We start from the raw sequence: 18,665 nt of genomic DNA on the forward strand, positions 1-18,665 counted from the left end.
TAATGGTATTGGTTGGTATTTTATTGCCGGTAAACTATTCCATTGATAAAAACATTTATAATGTTTGATAAATAACCAATTTATAATACTAACTATTAACATAACTAGATAAATAACATTTTGTAAATATCCATGTGACTTAAATGAATAATATCTAAACTTAGGTTTGGTTACTACTATGCAAATTAAGGTTAAACCCAGATGATGTTAACAACTTCGTCCGCGTGGATTTAGGTTTATTAATCCCGTGGAAACTTAGATTTTCCGGAGTCTAAAAGTATCCTATATCTGCCTCAAAGATGCAAGCTATCTCTGTACCAAATATCCCGACCTCATCTACGTGGATTCAGGTTATTAAGAATCCCATGGGAAGTGTTTGATTTTTCTTTGATTTGATAAATAATCTACATGAAATTCGATAGTAAAGCTGTTAAGTATCGTTAAAGATGGTTCCAATCTATTTATGTATATTATTTAAGAGTAACTAATTTTATTCCGTTACTTTGTAAAGGGTTAGGTTATTTTTAACCCCTGACCCAAAAAGAGGGGTGTAATAAGTTTGACGTGTGTATCTGTATATCTGTCTGTGGCATTGTAGCTCCTAAACTAATGAACCGATTTTAATTTAGTTTTTTTGTTTGAAAAGTGGCTTGATCGAGAGTGTTCTTAGCTATAATCCAAGAAAATCGGTTCAGCCGTTTGAAAGTTATCTGCACTTTTCTAGTTATTGTAACCTTCACTTGTCGGGGGTGTTATACATTTTTAATTTACACTTGTTATTCCTTTACTATAAAAATATTGAAAACATCGACGAGAAATTCGTTAGTAAAGTTACGGTATAGGTATGTTTATGTAAACACTTCCACGAAACATTTAAGCAGTTTAGGCGTTTACTTTGGCTTACGATAGCAACCGGAGTCACGTATGACGACAGCAACAATGTATTATAGTATCTAATAGCATAAATAAATGTGTCTACAACTATGTTGTCTACAAGCAAAGACTATAAAAAGTAGGTACGTAAGCATAGTTAACGTTAGATTGCACCAATAGGTTTTTCAATCCATTTTTCCTGTGGACATCGAAGGAAAACATTTAATAAAACAATTATGTTTGCTATTATTATACGGTTCAACAAAATTATTGTTTTCTTCTTTGCCTATGTTAAACTTATTTAAAATCAGAATATTTATAGCTTCAATATCATTGATGATCAATAGATTTTAGTGCTAGTATTAAGTTCATCATTTGCTGAATACCAAAAGAATGTGGAATGTTTTATGTTAACATTATTATCTCAGTAGGAACTCAAAAATTAATAATATCATCCAAAATAAATAGGTAGGTAAACTTATTTGTGCCCGAAATTCTAATCATACTAAGATTAGTAAACTCTATTTATGCTAACAAACACACACTTTCGCATTAATATTAGTTTACACACTATTGTCTATCTGTCTGCCTGTATGTTAGTTACCTTTTACCGGCCTATCCACGTAACACAATATTATGAAAATCAATGAGTTCCCACGGGATCTTCAAAGGTCCATCTATTCAACCAATTTTGATGAAGTTTATAGTATAGAGATATTTTGCATCCCAAAGACACTACCTACTTTTTATCCCGGGAAATCAAAAAGTTCCCAATGGATTTTCAAAGAACCTAAATCTACGCTGATAAAAGTCTATGCATCGTCTAGTCACGCTAATCACACTAATATTATAAAGGCGAAAGTTTTAGTGTATATGTGTGTGTGTATGTTTGTTACTCTTTCATGCAATAATACTGAACGGTTTTGGCTGAAATGAATGGAGATAGACAATATCCTGGATTAGCACATAGGCTACTTTTTATACCGGAAAATCAAAGAGTTCCCGCGGGATTTCGAAAAATTTAAATCCACGCGGACGAAGTCGCAGGCGTCAGCTAGTAGTTGAATAATTTGTAGCTTTCGCACTGGTATCCATCCGCATATAGATTGTGTTATTGAATTTGATGAATCAGTTCACTCTAGCACTCTTCACTCACCAGCGCAATCCATTCGCGTTTCCTTGCCTTCTCAGAATTTAAAACATTACATCACTCCCAATGTTTAGATAGTGGATACCCATAGCAGAATAGCTATGTTATAGTTTACTAAATGAATAGATGATGGTTGAGGTTTTAAAAATCCCGCCGATCTCTGATTTTTTGGGATAAAAATAGCCTGTTCCAGTATTCGGGATTCAAGCTATCTCGATGGATCTTTTTTTTATTTGTACCAGAAAATTTTAACAATAAAGAAACAACAAGGAAGTTGTAACAATGTTCGTGGGCGGTGGTAATCACTTAACACCAGGTGACCCGATTGCTCGTTTGCTCGTTATGTTTTATAAAAAAAAATTAACAATCAAAGAAGCATTTATCTCTGGAGATCCCTACCAGTGACCCTTGACCTTGGCTTGATTCTGTGATTTTTCCGGGTTAAAAAGTAGTCTATGTCCTTTTTTCGGGATGCTACTCTGTATCTGTCAACGAAATGGGTTCAGGCTAAGCGATAGGCCGTTAAAAGTTGGCAGACACACTTTCGCATATTCAAAGTGTTTAAGAGGGGTCTCTCCGTCACTCGCTTCATACAAACGTAGTTCCAATTTCATTTGAATATTAAGCAACCAAGTCCATGAAATTTTGCAGACATATTCTAGAAACTAATATCTATGCCTGTGGTTTTCCAGATTTCTGTTAAAATATTCGGTTTCAAAGTTACGCGGTCTTAAAAATTTACATACAAATCTTTGAGCCCCCATAATTTTAAAACTACATATTTTTAGAAAAATCTAAAACACCACAGGCATAGATATTAGTTTCTAGAATATGTCTGCAAAATTTCATGGACTTTAGTTGCTTAATATTCAAATGAAATTGGAACTACGATTGTATGGAGTAAGTGACGGAGAGAGCCCTGTTAAAATTAAAACTAGGTTAGAGAAGAATCTAGCGAGGTTCCGTGAGTGGTATCTTTCTCCCACGTTTTGTTTGCATATATGCAATAATATATTGTCGCTCCCCTATAATTATAATAATTATATTACATTGTAGTAGAATTCCGTAGGCGGATTTCCGCTAAATCCCTAACTTAGAAATCCACCTACATTATTATTATTAGGTATTTATTATACATATATTTTTTTACATCCTTTAAGACTTCATTCTTTGTAAACAAGACGATGTATTCTAATCCATACTAATATTATAAATGCGAATGTGTGTCTGTCTGTCTGCCAACTTTTCACGGTCAATCCGTTTAACCGATTTTAGAGAAATTGGGTAGGTGCAGATATTGCTTCCGCATACTTCCTTTTCTTTTTATCCCAGAAAATGAAACAGTTACCTTAGAATTTTGGGATCCACGCAGGCTAAGTTGTGTCATCTAGTAAGTAAGTACCTACCTAAGTATTATAACAATTTTTTTTTTAAATATCATAAAGTGCTGACGGCAGTACTTTACTAACATTACAATCTAGCCTACGAATAGTATAATAACAACAATGATTAGGCACTTGTTAGCGAAATTTAACTGAACCACAGGACTGAACTAATGCAAATGTGTACTTTTTGTATGCAAAGTAAAGTTTGCGCCAAGGTTGAATTGAATTACGTCCGTAGTGTACATATTGAAACCATGACGTCATACCATTTTCCCTGTACGTTAATTTGATACTGAAGACATTTTTTTAAATATTGTAGTATATATGTCGTTAAATATTTAATTGCGTAGTTATATTTAGATTCTATTACAGATAATTTCTTCAATAAATTATAAACTTGAATAATGTTGCCAAGCTCTTTAGTTTTCCGGTACGATGCCGTGTAGAAGCACTAGAAACCAAAGGGGAATGAATTGAATAGAATAGAATAGATTTTCATTCAATGGGCTTAATAAAAACTGCCATGCCCCTTCCAGGTTAGCCCGCTTCTATCTTAGACTGCCTTATCATTTAGCACCAGGGTCTACGTTTATTATAAACTTGTAGAATTCCTGAAAATTTTTCGTTTTTGTTTTTGGGGCATTGCTTACTAGTTATATTATTAAACAAGGTAACAAGGTTGGCTGGTTTTGCTTTCCTATATTGCAATTGGCAAACCAAGTTATCCAAATCAATTATAGTCAAATTCAAATAATCAATTTATCTCTACTAATAATAATCAACAATAAAGCCACCGTCTTTATCTTTAATAAAGAAATAATCTTTAATAATTAAATAAAGAAATATCTTTACATGTTTTGGTGTGACAATAAAGAATGCTTTACTTTACTTTACTAGATTTACCCCTACCAATAAAGTTTAGTAGAGAATGTGTAATATGTGTAAAGGCAAATTATAACCCTAAAACAAGTGTTTTACTACCCACTACTACTAGCCACTTCTATTATTGCTTGTGTAGAATAATATTATGTGGGTCAAATAAATGTACCTCTAACCTTTTCTAAATGCCTTCCAACAAAGGATGCTTCCGAGAAAAACATGACTAATTGCTTCCCTACATGCATATTAAACAGTCAGGACTAAGTCAGCATACAATATTACTCAAGTAGATATACAAGTAATTTAGACGCAGAATTCTACTTGAGATAATAGAAATGGTATCTGCTGTATTTAATTATATTGGGACCATAAACATACTATAAAGTATAACTACTAACTAGAAGGTTGATAGCCGCCGTGACTTCGTCTGCTTGTATTTAGATTGTCGAAAATTCTCTGGAATCCGGGTATATGAGATAAACAATGACACTTAAATTAAGCTATGTGTAAGTCTATGTAAACATAACTGTTTTTGCAATGAAGCGCATTGATACTCGTACTTCACTAGATATCTGAACGGCAACAAGCTCACGCTTCTTCGCAATTTCTATACCTATTTTGAATTCTGTGGTTCTAGTAACTATAGAATGGAGGTCTTACTTGAATGTAAGTTTCAATGACCATTCAAGTTACGAAAGTGTTAAATTTTGTCATACGAATAACGGTTACTATGCCTGACAACAGGTTTTATCTATTACCATGTTTATGTCAGGTGCTTTACAGTTTACACCTTTAGCGCATTGCGACATTCTTGTACTTATATTTTGTTGTTTACTTATATATTTATAAATCATTTAATGTACTATAGCTATAGTAGTAGAACAAAGCTTGATAATAGTCTAGTAAAATTTTGTAGAATCTAAGATAGGAATTAATGGTTTGAGGTTATCAATTAAAATCGTAGTCGTCAATCGATAGACGTCCACTGTTGGACATAGATCTCTTGTTAATAGGGCTCTCTCCGTCACTCGCTTCATACAATCGTAGTTCCAATTTCATTTGAATATTAAACAACCAAAGTCCATGAAATGCAGACATATCCTAGAAACTAATATCTTTGTCTGTGGTGTTTTAGATTTATCTAAAAACTAGCCGATGCCCGCGACTTCGCCCGCGTGGATTTAGGTTTTTTGAAATCCCGTGGGAACTCTTTGATTTTCCGGGATAAAAAGTAGCCTATGTGCTAATCCAGGATGTAATCTATCTACATTCTAAATTTCAGCCCAATCCGTCCAGTAGTTTTTGCGTGAAGGAGTAACAAACATACACACACACACACACGCACACACACACACACACACACACACACACACACACACACACACACACATACAAACTTTCGCCTTTATAATATTAGTGTGATATGTAGTTTTAAAATAACAGGGGCTCAAAGATTTGTATGAGCGATAATATTATAGTTTCTTGTGAATTTTTTTTTTTTTTTTGATTAAATAAATTAAAAAAAAATGTAAATTTTTAAGACCGCATAACTTTGAAACCGAATATTTTAACAGAGATCTGGAAAACCACAGACATAGATATTAGTTTTTAGAATATGTCTGCAAAATTTCATGGACTTCGGTTGCTTAATATTCAAATGAAATTGGAACTACGTTTGTATGAAGCGATTGACGGAGAGACCCCTCTTAAGTACTTCGACAGGTCGCGGTCTTACGCTCACCTGGATTCAGCGATTCCCCGCGACTCGTTTGATGTCGTCTGTCCACCGCTGGGCAGCCAACGCGTGAGCTTTACGGACGAGATTGCCATTCCAGCAACTAGGGATCCCAACCTCTATCGGTTCTTCGTACTATGTAGGTATGTGCCCATTGCCACTTTAGTTTCTCAAACAAGCTATGTCGATCACTCTGGTTGTTCTACGGATCTTCTCATTTCTCATTTTATCACGTTGAGAAACCCCGAACTTAAGAGGGGTCTCTCCGTCACTCGCTCCATACAAACGTAGTTCCAATTTCATTTGAATATCAAGCAACTAAAGTCCATGAAATTTTGCAGACATATTCTAGAAACTAATAGATATCTATGCCTGTGGTTTTTCAGATTTCTCTTAAAATATTCGGTTTCAAAGTTACGCGGTCTTAAATATTCACATACAAAGAGCTCCTGTAATTTTGAAACTACATATTTTTAGAAAAATCTAAAACACCACAGGCACAGATATTAGTTTCTAGAATATGTCTGCAAAATTTCATGGACTTTGGTTGCTTAATATTCACATAAAATTGGAACTACGATTGTATGGAGTAGGTGACGGAGAAAGCCCTGTTAAATCTCTCTATCTCCCGCTTAGTGACCCTGAGTTGCCTGGAGCCTATAAATAAATTAGCGATCATATTAACTGGGATCTATATTATGTCATGTGATGCTTGATATCGATTAAATGCTTTTCGCGAAACAATTAGGAGCTACCTAATTTACAACAACATTCTACCATAGTTTTATTCTAATTTTACTACTTGGACCATAATGTTGTTCGCTTTTTAATTTTTAATTTTGGGATTTCCAGGAAGGGCTCAGGTAGATTTAACAAAACTGAACTAAATTTAGCGGGATCGTGCGAATAAGTTTTTTATTTCATTTTTATTAGGTACTAGCTGACTCCCGCGACTTCGCCCGCGTGGATTTAGGTTTTTCGAAATCCCGTAGGAACTCTTTGGTTTTCCGGGATAAAAAGTAGCCTATGTGCTAATCCAGGATATTATCTATCTCCATTCTGAATTTCAGCCAAATCCGTCCAGTAGTTTTTGCGTGAAGGAGTAACAAACATACACACACACACACACACACACACACACACACACACACACACACACACACACACACACACACACAAACTTTTGCCTTTATAATATTAGTGTGATGTGATGTGATTATTTTTACATTTTTATTTGTTTCTACTTATTCATCAAACTCGAAGGGATTTTTGTGTAATTAATTAATAAAGCTGCTTCTATATCTTCGAGCGTAGGTATGTGAACTAGCTATTAAAAGTATATCAGATATATATTCCCATTAAGCTGACAGCATTTATGAAGGTATGTATTTCAAAACCACTCTTTGATCATCCGCAATTGACACATAGGTAGGTAATATTTATGTAAATCTAGTAATAAATCGCCCTAACGAAGGTTGGTCTCACGATTGAAAACGATGATTGCCTTATATTAGTAGTTAAATCTTAATAGTTCTTGAAATGTTTTAGAAATTCAACTATCCCATTCATTAACGTATCCTCACTGTTATCATATTTTTAAAAATGTTTACAATATAACATTCATTAAAGTAACAAAAACTAAAATCAACTAAAAACAGAAACAACAAAAATAAATGCAACCTAGGTTCTGTCTCCTTTTGGTGGTCAAAGTTTACTACGATGCGTAATGTAACTTTAACCGCCGGTTATGCAACCGTACATTAAAATTTTATACATATAAGTAAAGACACGTATTTTTGATAATACTACACAGTAGCTTATTCAGCCAACCTATAAAAACTATTTTCAAAAGATATAAACGCATTTGATTCAAATTTTCAACGTAAAAGTGTAGGATTAAAGTATGGCTAAGAATCCCGTCCCAGCCAGATAGGTAAATAATATGACTAACTAGCTGATGCCCGCGAGTTCCTTCGCGTGGATGTAGGTTTTTTAAAATTCCCGTGGGAACTCTTTGATATTCCGGGATAAAAAGTAGCCTATGTGCTAATCCAGGGTACTATCTTCATTTTAAATTTCAGCCCAATCTATCCAGTCGTTTTTGCGTGAAGGAGTAACAAACATATACACACACACATACAAACTTTCTCCTTTATAATATTACTAGCTGATACCCGCGACTTCGTTCGCGTGGATGTAGGTTTTTTAAAATTCCCGTGGGAACTCTTTGATTTTCCGAGATAAAACGTAGCCTATGTGCTAATCCAGGGTATAATCTATCTCCATTCTAAATTTCAGCCCAATCCGTCCGGTAGTTTTTGCGTGAAGGAGTAACAAACATACACACACACACACACACACACACACACACACACATACAAACTTTCTTCTTTATAATATTAGTGTGATAGTGTGAAGTGTGATGACTGTGTAAATGTTAATAAGTATATCTGTTGACACTACCTGATACGCAAGTTGATTTGCGGGTGGTCACTCTAAAAATGGCTCTCTCGCGAATCAATTTAAAAGATATAAATAAAATTCGGCATACCAAACCTACCTCCGTGCGCTGACCGAAACAGTTCATTGAACGGCGCCTTTACATCTTTGTTATCTTATCTTAAAATATTTTAATGTACCCTTTATGCTTCATAAGTGATATTGAATTCGTATCCATAAGTCTACGTGTTTATTTTTATTTAAATGCACTAGTGGATTACCGCTACTTTGTTCTTGTTCACTGTTAAATATTACTTTATTAGGTACTTGTATATAAGAGGCTTACTCTACTTCTGTTTTACGCACAATGTTATAATCACTGTTATCGTAGAAATCACTGATGCCGAAACCACCCAGATATATTTAATTTTTAAAACGAACATCGCAATAATTCAATCAATGAGCTCTAAAACATTGATATTTCAACCCCACATACTAGGTAAGAAAATTTTTTTTTAGCTTCTTTTTCACTTATGCGAGCCCCCCTGAAAGATAATTTAATCGAATTTCTAATTCAATATTTGGTTTTGAATCAACATTGTACACCAAATACTAAAATTTTAGGTCTGTAACTCATTTCGCCTTGGAGTTGGAGACCTGTGACCAGCGAACAGACAGGCAGACAGCAGTGTGATATTAATAGAACTCCGTTTTTGTCTTTTGGGTAGGGAACTTTTGGGATCCAAACCATAATAAATATAAGAATCTGAGGTTATAGCAATCTGAGGTAATGCAAAAACAGCATGAAAATCTGTTCAGTAATGTTTTGGGAGAATGGTAATGGACGCGTACCTACAGTCTACACCTATAAACAATGACTTACTCCAAACCACTAATAGTTATTGATGTCTCAGTTATTTTCGTCGTGATTTAACATAAACGAAAACCAAAACTAAAATATCAGAGTTTTATTTATTTATTTATTTTATTTATTTTATTTATTGTATTTACAATATTCTAAAACTATTTACATTGAATTCTTAGCGCCCTGAAGTCTTGGCGACTTGTCTGGGCGCTGCACATTCCTCTAAAAATTAACTGAATGATATACGGGTAAGACTACTCAGTACACTCAATACAAAATTATGTCGGTATAAGATAATATTATATTATGCAAGGAAGGGTACCTACTCGGTTGCACAGCGCACGAACATTAGGTAGGTATTTGTGGCGCTCGGCACCGAGGCGATGCTAGCCAGCTCGTTACCGGACTTATTCACTATTCAAAAATTGTGTAGAAAATTTTAAAAAAATAACATTTTAAAATTTTCTACAATACAAACATACATTACATTTTACTATAGGTATTTTAATGGTGGAGATTGATTTTGACTGAGTGCCAAAACCGAACGTGTTCATTGTTTATAATGAAAGATAAATAAGTGTTCACGAACCATAGAAGTTAATGATTAGTAATTTTGTTGAATGAATGATCCCGATGTTTTTAGTAAAAACCTGTGTTGATAAAATTGCCGATATTTTAATTCATCGATGAAAGTCGAATCAGTATTTTTTATTTAGTTTAGCGTACCCAGTTTAAGATTAATAAATCATTGTTAGTTGACTATTTAGTAGGTTTCGTCATATCAAATGCGGATAGGTAGGTACAAGAATATTTGAGACTTCCCACAGGATTTTTAGTAAACTAAATCAAAGCGAATGAAGTCACGAGCATCAGCTAGTTACCAATAATAATTATACCAAAACGATAGCTTAAAAAGCTTAACAGAAACACTCAAAAATATAATTTGCATTTAAACCGTAGTCATTAAAGCCTGCGGCCGTTGTTTAATTGAAATGCGAAAGCGGAATTCTACCAAAAATGATTTGTACGTGATTCTTTTTGTTATTTCAAAAATGGCATTTCTCTGGTGAAATGTAATTCAATAATGAGTTAACCCATTGAGTGAAATAGATCAAGAGGAACACATTATATTATTAGGCGTTAAAAAAGCGCCCGCATCTAATGATTACAAATACGCAAGCTTGAAATTAATAAACATTTTTTTTTAAGTCAACATTCGAAGATCACGCTAAGCCGTCGGTCTCAGTTATCAATACAAACATTTGATATGAAATAGTATCCAGTCTATTTGTAGGCGAAAAACTTATTTACTATTAAAAAGTATATTTACACACCGCATTATCATCCTGAAAAAAACTCTACTATTATGTGATTAGTAGAAAAACAACCGTTAGTAATGAGGAATACGAGGTAGAGAGAGATTATTTACACGCAATAGGGCATTGTAGAGCATTGTGCAGCATTACATCTCACTAAACAAGCTTCGTTCTACAACAACGGAGTTGTTATGTTACTGTTAGAGTTCAGTCATAATTAAGATAGCAATATTATTTCCATACAAATGAAAAACATGTTCAATGAGTAAAAGCACAAGATATTCTCTTTGTCACCAGTTCAGGTGAAGAAGGCGTTTTTTGTGAGATGATACTGTCTCTAGCATATAACAGCTCTATGACTCACCTATATTTCTACCGCACCGGCTGCCAATAAGTCTGAAAGGCTTAATTGTGAATTGGATCACAATTTGTAAATGAACATGAATTGAATTTTTATTTTTATGTCACACAAAAATTTACTTAACACGTTTAACTGTTATGTCGGACAATGTGACCGACACTGCCTTGATAGGCAGTTGTCGGGCTACTTGTATGATGACCGACAAGACAACCACTTTTCTCTGTGACCGATTTACATCTGTACCTATCGGCCTTTAATTCAACGCATGTCGCATTCGTAAGCGCGTGTTCATTTTTAACCCCCGACCCAAAAAGAGGGGTGTTATAAGTTTGACGTGTGTATCTGTGTATCTGTCTGTGGCATCGTAGCCCCAACACTAATGAACCAATTTTAATTTAGTTTTTTTTTGTTTGAAAGGTGGCTTGATCGAGAGTGTTCTTAGCTAATAATCAAAGAAAATCGGTTCAGCCGTTTGAAAGCTATCAGCTCTTTTCTAGCGACTGTAACCTTCAGTTGTGGGGGTGTTATAAATTTTTAATTATGATTGAAATTGAATTATAAGCAATCTAGATTTTATGAGAAATTTAAATTAAAAACTTAAAGTTAACTGTTTCGTGGAAAAAAAGAAACTCATATAATATCATTTTAAAATATCCAATATTATAAACATACTACAAAAAATGAACTGAAATAGTTGGTACCTATATGGTACCTACCTATTATTTAAAAAGTCTTTAGTAACAAAATAAAACCAGACACTCTTTAATTTAAACTCTCATAAATACACTAGGCCCATTATTTCTGTGTTGAATTTTGAGGTTAACCCACTTTCTCACCGGCGGCGGCGGCGTGGTTCTTATTAGCATAAAGTTAACATGCTGATAAATACATAGCGGATACGATACGTTTGATTGTACACATATTCGATATGTGATGTTCATAGTAAGTATATTATGTGCTTATGAGTAATTCTAATAGGTTTTGTATTATCAATACTTAGTATGACAAATAAGTAAATTAAACGTGGAACATCAGCACGAATAGCAAAAATAGATATAGAAGACTTCGTCTCTGTGGTGTGAGCTGGCGGGCGTTTTTTGCTAAAACTGATTGGACAGCGCTCTAAGGGGGGGCCGTTCGTATGTCGGCGAGCGCCGGCACAGACGGGGTCCCTACCTTGTATAGTTTAACAAACTTATTACAAATAACTACAAACTTGACATTGGCTAATCTTTGTAAAGCCAGATGAGAGAGAGAAAAAAAAATAGATATAGAAGTCCAAACACAACTAACCTATCGTATGCCGTTAAGAAGTTCCAGTACACATCTTCCATCTCCATTATCAGGTTTTTATATTTGGATTTTTTAATAGTATCTACACATGAAAACAAATGAAAAGAGACCCAATTTGACAGCCATACCATAAACTATCAGGGAGTTCTAATTTCCACTTTCCTTCATTCATTAAGAGGGCTCTCTCCGTCACTCGTTTCATACAATCGTAGTTCCAATTTCATTTGAATATTAAGCAACCAAAGTCCATGAAATTTTGCAGACATATTCTAGAAACTAATATCTGTGTCTGTGGTTTTTTAGATTTTTCAAAAAATGTGTAGTTTTAAAATTACAGGGGCTCAATTTGTATGAAAATTTTTAAGACCGCGTAACTTTGAAACCGAATATTTTAACAGAAATCTGGAAAACCACAGACATAGATATTAGTTTCTAGAATATGTCTGCAAAATTTCATGGACTTTGGTTGCTTAATATTCAAACGAAATTGGAACTACGACTGTATGAAACGAGTGACGGAGAGAGCCCTCTTAAAGACGCTCGATGGTACCATAATCATCTATTACCATCCAAACTATCAGAGAAAACTCTAACTCAGTAGAAAAAGAATAATCAGTTACCAATTTCGAAGGAAAGCTAAGACACGAATAAGCCGAACCAAAAAAGCTTTTAAAAATAAACTCATTCAGCTGTTGGTACTTAATATATCCGATTGATTGATTCATAGATCTACGCAGAACCCAAACGGTTGGATGAGCTGAAATAACATATTCATGGGTGAATTAGCAATCGCTAAAAAAAGTTATGACTCATTCAATGACTTACTCGTATCAACGCCTAGCCCAAGCCCTAGAAAGCTGAAATACATAGACGTTTTCTTTATAATATCGACGAAAAATAAGACCAAGTTAAAAAAAAAAGATTTATATTTTCGTCGAGCGGACCTGGCCGAAGGCCCTGTATCCCTAGATCCCCTAATAGTAGGCTAATGTTTTAACCACTAGGCTATCACTGATTAACGAAAGCGAAAACTATAGGGGCCGATTTTTCAATCGTCAAATAACTTTTATCTGAGGAATAAATTTGAGGTGTTTCTTATACAAAACCAGCTGTCAAAGTCAAACAAAATTCCTCAGATAAAATTTGTCGATTGACAAGTGTAAATTAAAAATTTATAACACCACCGACGAGTGAAGGTTACAGTAACTAGAAAAGAGCTGATAACTTTCAAACGGCCGAACCGATTTTCTTGGATTATAGCTAAGAACATTCTCAATCAAGCCACCTTTCAAACAAAAAAAAACTAAATTAAAATCGGTTCATTAGTTTAGGAGCTACGATACCATAGACAGATACACACGTCAAACTTATAACACCCCTCTTTTTGGGTCGGGGGTTAAAAAATCGGCTCTGTTATCTCACTACCTAATGTAAATCCTCGAGCTACAGTTTCATGCCACAATTTATTCAAGCCCTGCAGCCGTGGGCTAAAGTTATTTGTTTTATTGTTAAATGTAGCAATGATTTATATGCCACTTTATTTCAATTGCAATCTTCCCACACGCATTACATCCTATCGATTTGTAATGTTCCGCCTCGCGACCACAGATTTGAGATTAGTCATTTAAATAATACTAGCCGATGCCCGCGACTTCGCCCGCGTGGATTTAGGTTTTTTGAAATCCCGTGGAAACTCTTTGATTTTCCGGGATAAAAAGTAGCCTATGTGCTAATCCAGGATATTATCTATCTCCATTCTAAATTTCAGCCCAATCCGTCCAGTAGTTTTTGCGTGAAGGAGTAACAAACATACACACACACACACACATACAAACTTTCGCCTTTATAATATTAGTGTGATAGTGTGATACCTAAATCCCACTAAAGTTGGCTTTTTATGTCGTTTTCAGTTGCGATTCTGTAATAGTATAATAATATTTTTACGTTTAGTTAAACTAATTGGGCTAAGATTTCAGCGTCCTAAACGACAGTCCAGGTATATTATATCCTGGACTCGCACCTCTTTTAAAGAGTTAATTGTTATGTACATGCAATGCTTTAACGATGAAACAAAACATCTTAGGGAAACCTGTGAAACTCTCCTTAATATCCTCAGACTAACGTACCTATTGTTTATGTCACTTTATTTTTAACCCCCGACCCAAAAAGTGGGGTGTTATAAGTTTGACGTATGTATCTGTGTGTCTGTGTATCTGTCTGTGGCACCGTAGCGCCTAAACTAATGAACCGATTTTAATTTAGTTTTTTTTGTTTGAAAGGTGGCTTGATCGAGAGTGTTCTTAGCTATAATCCAAGAAAATCGGTTCAGCCGTTTGAAAGTTATCAGCTCTTTTCTAGTTAATGTAACCTTCACTTGTCGGGGGTGTTATAAATTTTTAATTTACACTTGTCTCTCAACAAATTAATTAAAACGAAATACAAAAAGAGAAATTCGATAGCAACAGTTTCTTGATATTATTATGTAGATAGGCTACTTTATCGACAAGTTTACCTGCCGTAGGGGACTTCTTTTTGTTCTTTGGATTAACACTGGTTTATTTATAATGCTAACCACATTCCTCGAAACTAGTCATCGAAACCATCTACCTATCTATTTCAGCGTATCCTACTGGCACTAGCTTTGCCTTTCCTTACAACGAAGTCCGAATTCAGAGTTTGGCGTTCATCGTTTTTGTTAGGGTTCCGTACCTCAAAAGGATACCCTTACAACCTTACCCTACTCAAAAGGATAGGAAGGAAGGAAGGAAGAAACCCTTACAGGATCACTTCGTTGTCTGTCTGCGTGTCTGTCTTTGCGTCTGTCCAGATTAGGGGAACCGACATGCGATGGTACGGAACCCTTCGTTTGAAAATCCCACTTGTACTTGGCCGGTTATTTTGAGTAATGACGTTTTTGGCAAACGAGAGTTAATGCGTTTTTTCAATTTATGTTATTTCAGTCGTTCATTTTTGTGCCATGTGTCTCTATTCGTTATGTGTGTTCTATGTTTTCACAATCTGTAAAAATGTACATTAACGTACTTTTTAGAGTTATGACGTTAGAGATAAACGAGTATTTATGGCTTTTTTCTGCAGATTAAATAATCGATCATTTTATTTTGTAGCTGATTTATTCCTGTATTTATTCAATCTATAGAAATAGTACCTACTTTAACGCGTTTAAATTATTGTAATTAATAAAAGTTATGACATTTGAGATTAATTCGTTTTCCAATATTTATTCAACTTGATTGATAGCTGTTTTATTTTTGTTTTATGCTCAATGTAAACCTAAATATTTGACGTAGTGTTTTTGGTAGGAATTATGACGCGTTGATAAAACTAGAATTGTTTTTACATCCACTAAGAAAGGATTTTCGAAAATTAAACTCCTAGGGGGGTAAAATAGGGGTTTGAAATTCATTTAGTCCACGCAGACGAAGTCGCGGACATAAGCTATTATTAATTTGTATTAGATAGATACATCCACATTAAGTTTAAGTGACGGCGCTTTCCTAAACAGCTTTATCAGAGCTTACGTCTATCTATTCACTGTTTTCTATAAGTAATCTCGGTATCACATATCACGACCAGCCACAATGTTATCAGTGTTGTAAACTTAAGTAACATGCAATATTAGTTACACAACCCTTTGGCTATTTCACGAATACTAGCAGACAGGCCCGGCTATGCTCGGACAGAACTTCTAAAGATCTTCTTAGTAAGGGTTCAGGGGTCTGCCCAAGTTACAAAGAAAATCAACGTGAAATATTTCAAGTTTATAGACCCAGCGGCAGCGTTCCTATCTGGGATGAAAAGAAGGTCAAATCTAACTGGCCTTTGCATATCATGCTTGGTTAAAAACCTTCTGTTTACTAAGCTACTTCACTGATCGCCAGCAATTTATTCTTATCGATTGAGGAGTTCTGTACTCCATCGACGAAGTTATTCACCAGATCTTCACCAAATTAAAATGAGACCACCTCTGAAATATGGCCTACCAAACAAAAAAGAATCATCAAAATTGGTTCATAATTGAGTAATGAAATCATTCTTATGATATCACTAGCTGACGCCCGCGACTTCGTCCGCGTGGATTTAGGTTTTTTGAAATCCCGTGGGAACTCTTTGGTTTTCCGGGATAAAAAGTAGCCTATGTGCTAATCCAGGATATTATCTATCTCCATTCCGAATTTCAGCCAAATCCGTCCCGTAGTTTTTGCGTGAAGGAGTAACAAACATACACACACACACACACACACACACACACACACACACACACATACAAACTTTCGCCTTTATAATATTAGTGTGATATCTGAGGCTGCCATATCTCCCTTATAATTCTTATTATTTTCCTTAAGAAAGTGTCTCAGTCTGACACGTGATGCGTGAATCCCAGCGGGCCATCTCTGATTTCTGAAAGCTATTACAATCATATTTAGGCTGGGCACACATTAACTATCGCCTGAGCAATCGCTCAATTTTCCTCACTTCAATCGTGTATTTTTTGTTTATTTTTAACCCCCGACCCAAAAAGAGGGGTATTATAAGTTTGACGTGTGTATCTGTGTATCTGTCTGTGGCAACGTAGCTCCTAAACTAATGAACCGATTTTAATTTAGTTTGTTTTGTTTGAAAGGTGGCTTGATCGAGAGTGTTCATAGCTATAATCCAAGAAAATCGGTTCAACCGTTTGAAAGTTATCAGCTCTTTTCTAGTTACTGTAACCGTCACTTGGTATTAAATTCGCGCGAATATTTTGTGCAGTAGGTATGGAGTTGTATGGCGCTCATCCACAGCGCTCACCGCATTCGCAGTGCAAGCAGATGAAATTCTGTACGCGGAAAATAAATCACGCGAATAAAATTCTGGGTTAGGTCTTACTTAGTAAGAACGGCTGTTGGGGCTATTGTATAAAATCATATAATAATAATAATGTCCTTTATTTCAGGCAAAATGTACCCATATTATTACAGAATTATAGAAGTCATATATAAAAGCTTAGATCTAAATAAAAATTAATAAAATAATATAAAAATAAAATAAAATAAAATTAAAATAAAAATAAAATAAAATAATACTCGTAGCTTCCTTCGTTTGGTACAACTATTTGTCAATGAGTTTGTGCATCTTCAAATAACGCATTTGGGCCTTTAACAAAACAACACTGGTCTTTTTAACTAGCTATGAATTATGATCCAAAAAAAAGATTATACATCGGTGTAAATTGAGTTTTATCAAGATGAAAGAACATTAGTGTGAATTATGAAACAGGCAGTACTCACGAAACATGATTTATAGATAACAGATTGAGATAAGGTCAGTGCACGATGACGTCACTGTTAAGAAACTACGATATAAGGGCGAGGCCACAACACTGCGGTGCGGCATCGCATCACAAAAACGATGTTTCATCGCAATGCGATGCGTTGACGCAACGCAATCCCATCGCTTACGGCATCGTGCGAAAAAACTCTGACCATCAATTTCTAGTGAGCCATGGACCGCACTACACGTATCCTACTTCTACTTGCGTTAAGACGCCACAAGAAAAAACAGAAAAGAAAGTACTTGGCAGAAAAACTGAAAAGACACTGACTGAACGGGATTATGTTGTCGTATCTCAAGTTAGTACTGTGCGGCACCGCATTGGATTGTGCGACGTTGCGTCGTAGAATTTTACGACCCGACGCGACGTCGCATCGTAGTGTTGTGGTCTCGGCCTAACACCGTTACGTTGCCGTGACTGCTACTTATTAGTATCCAGGGGCCAACCCAATTACAGATTCACGTAGACAAATCCTTGCATAGAAACAATGAAAATTATACTTTAAGACTATGAGAATTATGACCTAATTTCAAATGAACCACAATGGGCACCCCACTGGGCGCGGCCATCCAAAAACCATGTTTATATTATGCTTATCTAATTATATTGCCTTTAAAGTTTGTAAAGTATGTTTTTCTGTAATAGATACATCAAAGTAAGTTGTTAACAACATGACTTTGTTTCTTGTAAGGTATAACTTGAAGTTAGACAGGAACAGGGATTTTTTGTTTTTTTTTTTATTTCTAACTTTTAAAATACTCTAATTTCAAAAATAATAGGTAAGTTCATGGTACCTATTACCCGCATGATATTAATTCGGGTCTTTGTATAACGGGTTTCAATGAAAATGAAAATAAGTAAATACTTGCTTTAGTTTACTGTACACAGTTTAGTTACCTACTTATTTTAGGTTTTTGTGGGTTGATTTTATATAATTACAGTATTGTAATCTTTCGAAATGTGAAAAGTTTGTCTCTTTGGTTCTTCGTTATTGTTTTCGTTCTACGCAAAAATCTTGTGTTCGTTTTGCGTAGATC

At 34.9% G+C, this 18,665-nt stretch overlaps 1 protein-coding gene and 1 long non-coding RNA gene across 8 annotated transcripts in view; one reads left to right on the plus strand and one right to left on the minus strand.

Annotated features, from left to right (window-relative positions):
* The window catches only part of LOC123868120 (collagen alpha-1(XVIII) chain-like), an 86,570-nt gene that overhangs the window by 1,010 nt on the left and 66,895 nt on the right, over positions 1-18,665 (plus strand). The gene's annotated exons all lie outside the window — the stretch shown is intronic.
* LOC123868122 lies at positions 1,167-10,162 on the minus strand. Its single transcript, XR_006796592.1, has 3 exons — positions 10,152-10,162; positions 7,970-7,976; positions 1,167-1,229 (listed from the first exon to the last, which is right to left on the minus strand). It is a non-coding gene; the product is annotated as an uncharacterized LOC123868122 (long non-coding RNA).

This window comes from Maniola jurtina, chromosome 9 (assembly GCF_905333055.1).
Source record: "Maniola jurtina chromosome 9, ilManJurt1.1, whole genome shotgun sequence".
NCBI lineage: Eukaryota > Metazoa > Arthropoda > Insecta > Lepidoptera > Nymphalidae > Maniola > Maniola jurtina.